Consider the following 13,048-nt stretch of genomic DNA (forward strand, 5'->3'; position numbering starts at 1 on the left):
TTTGCGGATAATTTAGGTCTACTTTTCCTAATATCTAAGGGCCTTGTTAGTTGATTTTGGGTTATTATCGTTTACTTAACTCTTTGTAAGTGTTTTATTGTGTATTTGCCTATTATATAAGTCACTATGTGGTGGTACCAAATAAGAAGTGTACCAAGTTTGGCCACTTTAATATCTTATTATCACCACCAAAAGTGTAGCAAATATGATGGGTCGGGTCAAATGAAAATGTAAGTTGACTTGAAGTCAAAGTTCTGGCTACATGTATTCCAAATTCGATGTTCTGGCTAAATGTAATGTACATAAAATGTGCCAAAAGTCGAGAATTTCTGGCTACATGTAATGTACCAAATTCGAAGTTCTGGCAACATGAAACGTACCAAAGTCAAAGTTCTGGCAAAATGCATTGTACCAAACTTGAATTTAGGACTACATGAAGTGTACCAAAGCTTAGTTGGCAAATGTCATACTCATACCAAAGTTGACAAATGCCATACTCACTCATAACAAAGTTGACAAATGCCATACTCATACCAAAGTTGACCTGCATTTCACTACCTGTGTTCATTTTTCTGATTTACCTGTGTTCATTTATCTGATTTCATACATAACTACAAATCAGAGATCTTAATTGTATAAATATCTTATTTCTACCTGTTCATTCCTTTAAAACAAAAGACCCCATAGTTCACAGCAGAAATATAAACATACAACATCAAATGTTGGTCATAAACTACTTAAGTTTCCAAACAAACTTCCAAACTAAGTACCAGAATTCAAATGCAACAGAGTTGCCGAAATACAGAACTGTATACCAAGTACATCCAAAATATAAGTACAAGCACGTAAACACGGTCTACACACGGATTTGCCTCCCACAAATAAGGTCGTAGACCTCAGATCTCCTCACATTCAAATCGCACAAGATGTCATCAACAGCAAGTGATACCCTTGCATCCTCTATTGCACCCTGATGATGATAAGATAGCAAATAAATATGATAGCATTACTACAGACTATTGTTTTGAAAAACACACACAACTAAACACATGGAACTAAATGAATGTACCGATTGGAGTGTGGCAGAAATTTTGTTGCGTTGGACTATGTCCTTTATCCATGCTAGCATTACAACACAACTTGACACACTGCATTACCAGTGTTTGACAGTGATCAAACCATATAATCCATATATAAACAAACCAACTTATATTTACGCGAAGCGATTGCGTTGGGTTACTTACTCATTGCTCGGTGGGACAGAAACAAGGTCAACCCCCCATCTACTCAGTCCATCCTTTACCCATGACTCGTCTTTTGAGTAAAACAGGGTGTCCAAGTACTTCAACTGCAAGAATAACAAGTCAATCATATGTATGAAATGTATACGATAATTATTAAATGTTTTTACATACAATCATTACCATGTGGCTAATCAGACGACCGTGCTCAGACAAAGGCTCGTCCGATGTAGGATCAAGGACCTAAATCCGCTTATCCTTCATGGATAATGCAACACAATACCAACGTCTGTGCGGTGGAAGTGTGAAGTACATGTGCAACATGGGTACTACAACCTGGCATAAATTGCAAAATAGAAATGATAAGTTAAATGTTAAATTATAAATTTACATATAATTATCACAAATGTATTTAATTTAGAATGTGAGTAATTATGCATACCACAAACATTTCCCGAATGACGAGGTTTTCAAAGGGGGCACCGAATGGGGCTACAAGAGACTGAGGGGGTTCGTTTGTTTGTACCTTAACCTGCCACAATTAGAAGGTGTACCAATTAGCTCAAGATACGTTTACATAAATATGATCAGATCATGATAACATAGATGAGAAATACGTCTGAATACTAACCCCGAAACCAAGTTCAAGCATTACACTTCGTCCTCTACCGGCACCCAATTCTGCCTTCCACCTTCTAGTATACATCTTACTAGCCACTTTGACGTATTCTATCCCTGCATACTCATCCATTGCTACCATTCGATACATCTGATATTTGCTTAGGCATAAACCATCTAACTCAATCAACTCTGGTCCTTCATCCCTGCATATATTGATTAATTGAAGAATAATCAACTATCGTATTCCAAGTTAAAAATTATAAACATTAACAAAATACATTCATAACCCCCTTATAATTTACTAAAAACTTTGACATTTACTTGCTATTTCCCTGACACTCCTTGATGAAAGCAACCAATTCCTTCTCCATATCAGTTCGACTCTTCCAGGAGCTCCTAAGACCTGGAACTCCCTTTAAAATTTCAGTGGTGATTACCTATGAAAATAAGATATGTATATCCCAGCATTAAAATTCTCTAAGATAAGTATATATTGGATTGTTCATTGACAGTAGTGTAAGAAAATGTACCGGCTTCTGAGCAGGAGATTGTACTTCAGTCTGTAGCGCGGTCATAGATTTCGTAGGGACAGAACAATCAGAGGAAGAGGGAGCCATAAATCCAAGAACATCTGAGGTAACTGCAGAAGAAGGACCAGGGGTTATAGGATCACTCACCAAAAGTGGAGAGACTGAAGTGGAAGGAGGAGGGAACCCAAAGCCTCGGGTGCCAAAACCCCAAGCTGAACCAAAGGCCGGTGCAAAACCCACCGACGACGGAACTCCAAACTGCTGTGCAGTGGCCGTAGGAATTGTGGTCGGCCTCATTGTCTGCGTACCTCTGAGAGCAGGGAAAACAACCACACCACCCACACTACCACCACTTGTACCTCCACTTTGAGTGTCCTTCAACCCACTATCTTGTTCCCTCACCCCTACTATTCTTGACAAATCAAGTTTCATACTTCTTGAAATCTCTCCTTGGTTATGCATTTCCTCCTCGATTCTCTCAAATCGGCTTGTTAAAACATTCAGAACCTATATACAAATTTTTTTCCAAGCACACAATCAGAATATCTAGTGCGCGCGCGGGACAGATGCCAGAAACTTATAAACTAATCAACTAATAATCTAATTAAACCAAATTGGATTAGACACAATAGATTTAACCTCTTTTGCAATGTAGGAACCCCGCATATCTCTTGGCAATCGAGGATGGTGTCTCTCGCCGTAAGCAACATCAACAGACTGGTTGTGGAACATCAAAATAAAACATCAGTCCATATATGAATGAATCATTATACTGCTGAATCACTACTCACACAACATGAATTTTTGGTATTCCATCTCACCTGAGTTCTTCCATAGTCACCTCCAGCTTTCTTGTCTGCCTCTATCAGGGCATCGACATCAGATTGGGGCCACACAACCACCCTCGGCATAACACACCATTGCCTAGGAACAACATTCAGGTGGTCCAGGTAGAACACCTACAACATTAACCAACTTGCTTTAGAATCAAATAAGAGCTTTGCAAAATTATACACAATAAATATAAATATTTTCAGTAATACCAACAGTCAAAAACAGGCTGCAGCCCCCCAATCCAGAACAACTCCATGCTGATCAAACTGATGTGCAAACATTTTGCACCATATCTTTAGCCACTCTAAACAGAACGTGCACCAATCATATGAATTTGACTCCGGTGCTACCGATGCGGCAGGTAACAACCTTCCCGCCAAGGTAAACCCGTCTGTGCTTGGGCACAACACCAGCTCCAGTATAACAATCATAAAGGCTATTCTAAATTCAAATTCCTCCTCCCTTGTTACAATTGGGACAATAGTACCCACCGCCTTACCCTGTCCATCCCTCATCCCAACTGCAAATTCCCAAGCTTTCTGAACAGAAACCCCACCACTATCCCCATACATCTGAACAATATAGTCTGCTATATTCCTATGGCGTGTGTCTAGGTTGCCATTAAGAGATGGTACAGGCTGAGTACCCATAGGCAGCCCCAAAACGCAGTTAAATTGGATGGGATCCAGGCTGAATTCCATATCGCCCCCACCATAGAACACCCCATTAGCACCATCTACCCTGGTCACTAACCAGTAGGAAAATTCCGGGGACAGGTTGCGCAGTTTCACGGTGAGGAGGGCTCCAAACCCCATTTTTCTAACTAAATCCCTTCGGCTGTCATCCAACAGTGACAACAACTTTGAAAACACCTCAATCCTATCATTCTCATGCATGCCTTTCCTCAGCCTGGTGGACACAACAGTCTCCGATTTCTTCACCTGAGCACCTACACTCAACTAAGATGCATACAACAATGCCACTCAATCAAAACCATGTAAGAATTGATCATAAACATTTGTTCTGAGTAATGTACATTCAATCAAAAACTAGATATCCATGAAATAGGTAGTTAACAATTCAACAAACCTTTGGTCTAATAGTAGTGGTTACGTTATGAATACTAACGACGTCCTCGTCATCGTTGCTCTCTGTACGTGGCTCCTCCTCTCCACTAGTCTCCGCATCATAGACTTTTCTCTTCTTTCCACTGGAAGAACCTTCCACTGCCTTTAGCCCACATGCAGTTGTTCTCTACACCCACAACACAACAAGTTTACTTATGTCTGAATATTAAAAATAGAATTGGATTAGAATTTGATTCTTCTATTTAATACAATAGCATTCTTGTACTAATTACCGTTCGTGCTCCTGCCCTTGTAGACACGCCCTTTCCCTTAACAACGACTTCCTCTGTTTTTTTGTCCTTTGGAAGTGGAGCATTACGTTTACCCATTTTCCTACAAAATTATAAAACTTAATGACTACAATAACAACGTAAACTAAACACAAGAAATTCACAACATTCAAAAACTTCACACTGCAATTACTTTCTTTTTAAAATGCACACATATAAACATCCACACATAATTAGACCAGTAATTAGACCCATTTTGGTACAAATCTACCAATTCAAATCTCATTTGCGATACCAAACTGTCAAACACTTTCAATACCATTTTAGGATCAATATAAAATTATGATCATTTTTAAAAATAATTCTATATTTTAAGTACTATTCTCCATATTATCAACACTATTTCTAACAAATTTCCATAATTTAGGCGACATCAAATATACCAAATTTGTCCAAATATCAAAACCCAGTTACAAAACAACCATTATTCATACTCCTAATTCCACCAACAGCCTACAAAACCCTAAACAAATATTAAAAAACGATTATTAATAAACGAACAAAAACATGCAGCAATTAAACCAAAAACCCTAACTAACAGAAAATCAGAAATTCTTAAAATTAGACGACTTTAACAATTAGGATTACAACCCTAAACCCTCCAATAAGCCTAAATACATAAACTTTTTAAATTTTCGATTTGGGTTTTAGGGTTTTACCTCTTGATGACAAATAATTCTTCCTCCAGCGCAATTTCTTATCACGAATTCACCAAATTAACGAACAATCCTAGCTCGTCTTGAAAATGGAGGTGTGAATTTTTTGCCCAGAACACTTTCGCCGCGAAATTGGATAGAAGGAGGAGCACAAATGGAACCTCGACTGCTTTGAAGGAGGAGAGAGAATAACAAGGAGGAGAGAGAGAGTACACTGTGAGTAGTAAATACCTGAGCTCCTTCAAATTCAAAATTTTTGAAACCTGAAATTTTGGCCAGCAAAGCAAACGGACTCCGTTTTACACATGTGGGCCTCTCCCTTTATTTCGGTGAAAATACCAATAAGCCCCCACTTGTGTCCAGATTGGACACAAGCCATTATGGAGCAAGACTTCCTCCAGTACGGAGTACTACTTAGGCCCTGTTTAGTTCACCTTATTTCAGGACCTTATTACTTATTTTAGATTTAATCAGATCAGATCAGATCAGATCAGACCAGATCAGACCAGACCAAATCAGATCAGACCAGATTAGAAAAAATAAGTTCAGATCAGATCATATCAGACCAGATCAGACCAGACCAGATTATTATGATGATGATTATTATTATTATTTATATCATTGTTATTATATTTACTATTTATTACTATTATTGCTTTAATAAAAAAGAATTTTATTGTCGGTGCAATTAAAACCTATTACTTAAGGCATAAAAAAACATTAACAAAACATTCAAATTCATCATGTCCAAATTAAAACCATTAAGTCCAGATCAGAAACGATATGATCAGGTCATGTCCATATCAAAACTGATTTTTATAGATCAAAACTACTACGGAGTATATATCTAGACCAGAACTGATAGAATAAGATAATATCCATATCATAACTGATCTGTACAGATCATGTCCAGATCATGTTCAAATCTCCAAAGATCTTGTCTACATCAGATCCAATTCTTACATAACCAATATGTTCAGATCAAAACCGATTTGTACAGATCATGTCCAGATTATAACTGGTCTAGATATCGACTCTGTACAGATTATGTTCAGATCGGAATTGATCGGCAAAGATCATGTCCATATTAGAATTGATTAATAGTGATCATGACCAGATCAGAACTGGTCTATACAGATCATGACCAGATCAGAAATGATATGTACAGATGATGTCTAGATCAGAAATGATCTGTACAGATCATGTCCAGATCAGACCTGATTTGTACAGATCATGTCCAGATCAGACCTGATTTGTACAGATCATGTCCAGATCAGAACTGAACTGTATAGCTCATATCCAGATCAGAACTGGTCTATAAAGATCATGTCCAGATCAGAATTGGTGTGTACAAATCATGTCCAGATCAGAACTGATCTGTACAGATTATGTCCAGATCAGAACTGATCTGTACAGATCATGTCCAGATCAGAACTGAACTGTACATATCATGTTCAGATCAGAACTGGTCTGTACAGATCATGTCCAGATCAGAACTGGTCTGTACAGATCATGTCCAGATCAGAACTGACCTGTACAGATCATGTCCAGATTAGTACTGAACTGTACAGATCATGTCCAGATCAGAACTGATCATGTCCAAACAGAACAGATCTGTACAAATCATGTCCAGATCAGAATCGATCTGTACAGATCATATCCAGATCAGAATCGATCTATACATGTCATATCCAGATCAGAACTTATATGTATAGATCAGAACTTATATGTATAGATCATAACCGATCTATCTAGATCATGTCTAGGTCTATCTAATATAAGGGATAGTTAAATCATGAGCAAAGTCAAATAAATAATATCAATATTATAAATTTGTGTAACATTTATTTTACACGTAAGTCGTTTAATATTAATAAATGTAGATTTTTTTAAAAACTTAATTATGAAGAACCAGATCAGATCAGATCAGACCAGATCAGATCAGATCAGATCAGAAAAAAGAAGTTCAGATCAGATCAGACCAGACCAGATCAGATCAGACCAGGTCAGATCAGATCAGATCAGGAGAAATAAGGTGAACTAAACAAGGCCTAATCCTTATAATTATATTGGTAGAACGGGTAATATTTTGGTTCATTTCACTGCAAAATTAGTTAATCAACGAGTTGGAGTTTGTTTGTATAGATAACTTTTCTTAAAATCTAATAATTTTGGTGGATCTTGGGTTAGTTTAATAAAAGTGTATCGTATTACTGGTTTGGGTGGTGAGAGGGGTGAATTCGGGCTATATGGTGTTGGTACTAGGGTCTCCGGGTGGTGGAGTAGGGCATTTTTGGTGGATGAGGTGGTGCCTTGGTGGTTAAGGAAAGTCAAAATTTTAAGTCAATTAGATTAGGTCTCGTGCACGCACGGATATTCGAAAATTATTATTTGGCAATCTTTTTTATAAAATATTTAACTTAAATATTTATCCCTTAAATATATGGATTATTTACTTTAAATAATCCAACCTTTGAGCCATTTTCCAAAATTAATCCAACCTTTCGATTATTCTCTATTAATCTAAGCTTTGTACCCCTTCAACTTGTAGTGCTCCCAACCTGTTACGAAGCAGGTGAAGCCGGTCACTTTGCTGACGTGGCTAATAACCATTATAAAAAGTATGTGGACCCCCCTATTTCCAGCTATATTTACCCTCCCCCATTCAAAACCTCAGTCCCCCTCTTCTTCTTCTTCTTCTTCTTCTTCTTCTTCTTCTTCTTCTTCTTCTTCTTCTTCTTCCCCTTCTTCTTCTTCCCCAACGCATCTTCTTCACCATTGAAGGAAAGCTAAGCTTTTTTTTAAAAAAAAATCAAGCGTTAATGGAATCTCGCAAGGGGCAAAGTTCAATTGGTTCTGGAGCTTCTCAAAATTCACGGAGTACATTGACATGTGAGTGTGGTAATGATTCGGTTGTGCGGACTGTTAAACATGGCCCTAACATTGGAATGAAGTTTCATGGATGCCCTTTATGGCCAGTAAGTGTACAATAATCCTTAATTTTTCATTTTTCCATTGATTAATTTGTTTAATTTGTTGAAATTAATAGGTAATAAAATTGGGGGGAAAATTGGGAAATTTTCTCTGTAAGTGTTCAGTATTTTCTCATTCATTATTTGAATTGGATTAGTGTAGCATACAACATGTAAAATTTTCAGATGGATTCTTCCTGAAAGTAATCAAATTAAAGAGCTACAATGTACAATTTCGGAGAAGGATTCTGCCATAGCAAAGTTGGAGGTCGAGCAGCATTTGATGGCAGAGAAAATAAAAAAAATTGCAGACGAAGAAAGATAACTTGGAGGAAGAGAATCAGGAAATCAAAATCGAGCTTCGCCACATACACATGGAACTTATGAACACCTCTAGAAATGAGAAGAATTTCTCCATGGCTCTGTTATGCTCTTGGGGTGTTTTTTTTTGCCTCATAATTATGTATTTGAAGTAGTTTTTGAATTAGGATGATCACCCGAGTAAACTTCTACATAGTCTTTGGAAATAGTGTCCATTGTAATGGCCCATAGTGATGTTTTGTTCCTGTATTTTTGCAACAATGAAGAAATAAACAAGCATTTGTTTGCACCAATTAAATGATTCAAATTTTCCCTTTGAAAGCATATGATTAATGTTTAATGTAATATTGAACATCACTAACTGTTACAACAACAAGAAACCAAAAGGAGGGCACGATGTTTTATGAATCCAAAATATCAGAGATTAGCTAGTGAACACCTAAATTGAAATTCCACTACTGTTTTGGCATACACAAAAGTTGTCAATCTAAACTGGATATTGAGTTGTCATTCCACTGAAGTTTAGTGTACTCTTGAGCTAAATATGCTACTGATTGGTACACTGTCGAGGCTTGCTTGATTGTGTTGCTTGGTTATCCACTGCTCTAGGCTGTGCAGAACTACTGCCACCTTGCTGCAAATACAACCAGAGGTATGAGTGACTATATAAGGCATGATGAAAGCAAATGATATGTATTGAAAAAAAACACTTACATTGGTATATGCTGACCCATCTGATGCAATGTACATCCCAACAACAATCGGAACCTGCAACGGAAACACAAAGAATGGACACACACAATCAGACAATTATAAACCATAACCTATATGATCACCATAAACTAGATGATTACAGAATCAAACCTGAAAATACAACAACAACAACAACAAATTCAAACCAGAACCTAGATATGACTGTCACTGTCATGGAAAACTCGAGTACGCGTTTACGTGTCTAAGTGTAAAAAAAATTGGGGAATAAATAAAACAACACAAGTTCCTACAAACTCACTTGGTTTCTGCCCCTTCCTCTTGCTGAAGTTTTCCTCCCTCCCCTTGACCCTCTGCCCCTTCCTCTTGCTGAAGTTTTTCTTCCTCCCCTTGAACCTGCTCCACCTCCCCTTGAACTGTTAGGTTATGATACATATGACACTACATAGATCATGCGGAAACAACCATTAACCCAGGACAACATATTATTTACACATAATCATATAGCATAATTTAGATGCATACTCTTTGTTGCGTGCCCTCCCTAGCTGCGCCCGAACCGAACAAGAACAAGTCTTTTAGGACTCCAAGTGTCGTCCCTCCGTAGATAGTCCACAGCACGTCCGGATCCGCCTTAAGATTGACCAACTAGAATCGCCCTTAAGGTACTAGAAAATTTCGGCACTTTTGAGCAAGATGTGTGTTTTAATTTTCTCTCAAAAAACTCACTTTTGAATACTTTGAAACTTGTATATAAATTATGACCCCTAGGCCTTTATTTATAGAGTTATGGAAAAGGAATCGTAATCCTAGTAGGATGCGAATTAATTGGAATTAGAATCCTACATGAATTCTATTTAATTAATTTATCCAATTAGGAATAGAAACTTAATCATACACTGACTCTTGTAGATTCAGGAATCACGCATGAGCACAAACTCACACACACACGGCAGCCACAAGGGCTGCCCATGCGCGTGCGAGCAGCAGCCCGCGCAGCACGGCCCACGCAGCCGTGGCCCTTGGCGCGCGCTGGGCCTGCCTTGCGGTAGGCCTGGGCGCTGCCTTGGCTGGGCTTGTGGCGCGCATGCTTGCTGGGCGATGGCCCCGGCTTCGTGCTGGGCCTTCGTCCGGCAAGCCTCGTCCGATGCTAATTCGTACGATACGCTTCCGATTAAATTTCCATTTCCGGAATCTATTTCCGATACGAACAATATTTAATATTTCCGATTCCGGAATTAATTTCCGTTTCGAACAAATATTTAATATTTCCGTTTCCGGAATTATTTTCCGATTCCGGTAATATTTCCGATTCTGACAATATTTCCGTTTCCGGTAATATTTCCGATTCTGGTAATATTTCCATTTCCAATAATATTTTCCGATACGTACCATGTTTCCGTTTCCGGCAACATCTACGACTTGGATAATATTCATATTTCCGATACGATCCATATTTCCGTTTCCGGCAATATCATCGTTTCCGGAGTATTCATTTCTTGCCTGTGACGATCTTAGCTCCCACTGAAACCAAGATCCGTCGGTTCCGAATATTCATAGATGGAGTATTTAATTCCATTAAATACTTGATCCGTTTACGTACTATTTGTGTGACCCTACGGGTTCAGTCAAGAGTAAGCTGTGGATTAATATCATTAATTCCACTTGAACTGAAGCGGCCTCTAGCTAGGCATTCAGCTCACTTGATCTCACTGAATTATTAACTTGTTAATTAATACTGAACCGCATTTATTAGACTTAACATAGAATGCATACTTGGACCAAGGGCATTATTTCCTTCAGTCTCCCACTTGTCCTTAGGGACAAGTGTGCATTTCCTAATTCCTTTGTCGCTCGATGCTTGCTCTTGAACATAAGGTAAGAGTTGTCATCCTTATTATGTCCAGAGGTGTTCCTCGGTTTCAGAGTTCAACTGATCAAATAAACAGATAATCATAGCCTATGATTCATCCGAGCACGGCCATGCATTTCACAGTTTCTAGCTCTCCGAGTGGCCTTGTACAACTTTTAAGCATCTCATCCCGATTTATGGGAGGACAATCCCAATCTTGCGATCTTGAGATTAGACTTCGTTTGATAGGTGATTACCTGAGCGTTGCCTTTATAGCCTCCTTTTACGGTGCGACGGTTGGTCAACGTCAAAGCAACCAGTTCTCAAACAAGTAATCTCAAATCACTCAGGTATTGAGGATTTAGTGTCTAATAATTTAATGAAATTTACTTATGACAGACTTTCATCTCTTACAGTAAAGTTTCATAGGTCTTGTCCGATACTAGTCTTCCCAAAGTAAGTATCTATGCAAATGATTATGACATTGCCATGTCCACATAGTTCAAGAAACAGAACTACTAGTCATCTTGCATTCTAATCGTCTAACGTTTTCTATGCGTCCAATTTTATAGAAAACTCCGATTAGGGACCATTTTCAACCTTTGACATTCAAGTTCACTTGATAGACATTTCTTAGTCACAGGACTGGTCCTGACAGTCTATCTTGAATATATCGTCAAGTTGAAGGGACTCATCATTTAATAAACCACAAATTAAATGGAAAAATGAATTCCTTTCATTTATTGTGAATGATTAACCAATAATGTTTTACAAAGATTTAAACTCTAAAACTTTAAAACATTAAACAGAGACATCAAAGCCATTCTCCAATATGCTTGATTCCCATAGCTGCAGTGTGCGAGTTGTGCTTCGCTTGCGGCAGAGGTTTAGTTAATGGATCTGATATGTTGTCATCAGTTCCAATTTTGCTTATCTCGACTTCTTTTCTTTCAACGAACTCTCGTAGAAGGTGAAATCTACGAAGTACATGCTTGACTCTCTGGTGGTGTCTAGGCTCTTTTGCCTGTGCAATAGCTCCGTTATTATCACAATACAGGGCTATTGGTCCTTTAATGGAGGGGACTACACCAAGTTCTCCTATGAACTTCCTTAGCCATATAGCTTCCTTTGCTGCTTCATGTGCAGCAATGTACTCCGCTTCAGTTGTAGAATCCGCAATGGTGCTTTGCTTAGCACTTTTCCAGCTTACTGCTCCTCCGTTGAGGCAGAAGACAAACCCAGACTGTGATCTGAAATCATCTTTGTCGGTTTGGAAACTTGCGTCCGTATAGCCTTTAACAATTAATTCATCATCTCCACCATAGACCAGGAAGTCATCTTTGTGCCTTTTCAGGTACTTCAGAATGTTCTTGGCAGCAGTCCAATGCGCCTCTCATGGGTCTGACTGGTATCTGCTCGTAGCACTGAGTGCGTACGCAACATCCGGGCGTGTACATATCATAGCATACATTATTGAACCAATCAATGATGCATATGGAATCCCACTCATTCGTCTACGCTCATCAAGTGTTTTTGGGCACTGAGTCTTGCTTAGAGTCATTCCATGAGACATGGGTAGGTAGCCTCGCTTGGAGTCCGCCATCTTGAACCTATCAAGCACCTTATTGATATAAGTGCTTTGACTAAGTCCAATCATCTTTTTAGATCTATCTCTGTAAATCTTGATGCCCAATATGTACTGTGCTTCTCCTAGATCCTTCATCGAAAAACATTTCCCAAGCCAAATCTTGACAGAGTTCAACATAGGAATGTCATTTCCGATAAGCAATATGTCGTCGACATATAATACTAGGAAAGCAATTTTGCTCCCACTGACCTTCTTGTATACACAAGATTCGTCCGCGTTCTTGATGAAACCAAAGTCACTGACTG

At 38.5% G+C, this 13,048-nt stretch overlaps 1 long non-coding RNA gene across 1 annotated transcript; it reads right to left on the reverse strand.

The window, feature by feature from the left end:
- Positions 1 to 2,857: 2,857 nt before the first annotated feature.
- On the reverse strand, positions 2,858 to 3,281 carry LOC110799655 (uncharacterized). Its single transcript, XR_002536436.2, has 3 exons — positions 3,214 to 3,281; positions 3,032 to 3,109; positions 2,858 to 2,899 (listed from the first exon to the last, which is right to left on the reverse strand). It is a non-coding gene; the product is annotated as an uncharacterized lncRNA (long non-coding RNA).
- Between the last annotated feature and the right edge of the window lie 9,767 nt (positions 3,282 to 13,048).

Source organism: Spinacia oleracea, chromosome 2, assembly GCF_020520425.1.
Source record: "Spinacia oleracea cultivar Varoflay chromosome 2, BTI_SOV_V1, whole genome shotgun sequence".
NCBI lineage: Eukaryota > Viridiplantae > Streptophyta > Magnoliopsida > Caryophyllales > Amaranthaceae > Spinacia > Spinacia oleracea.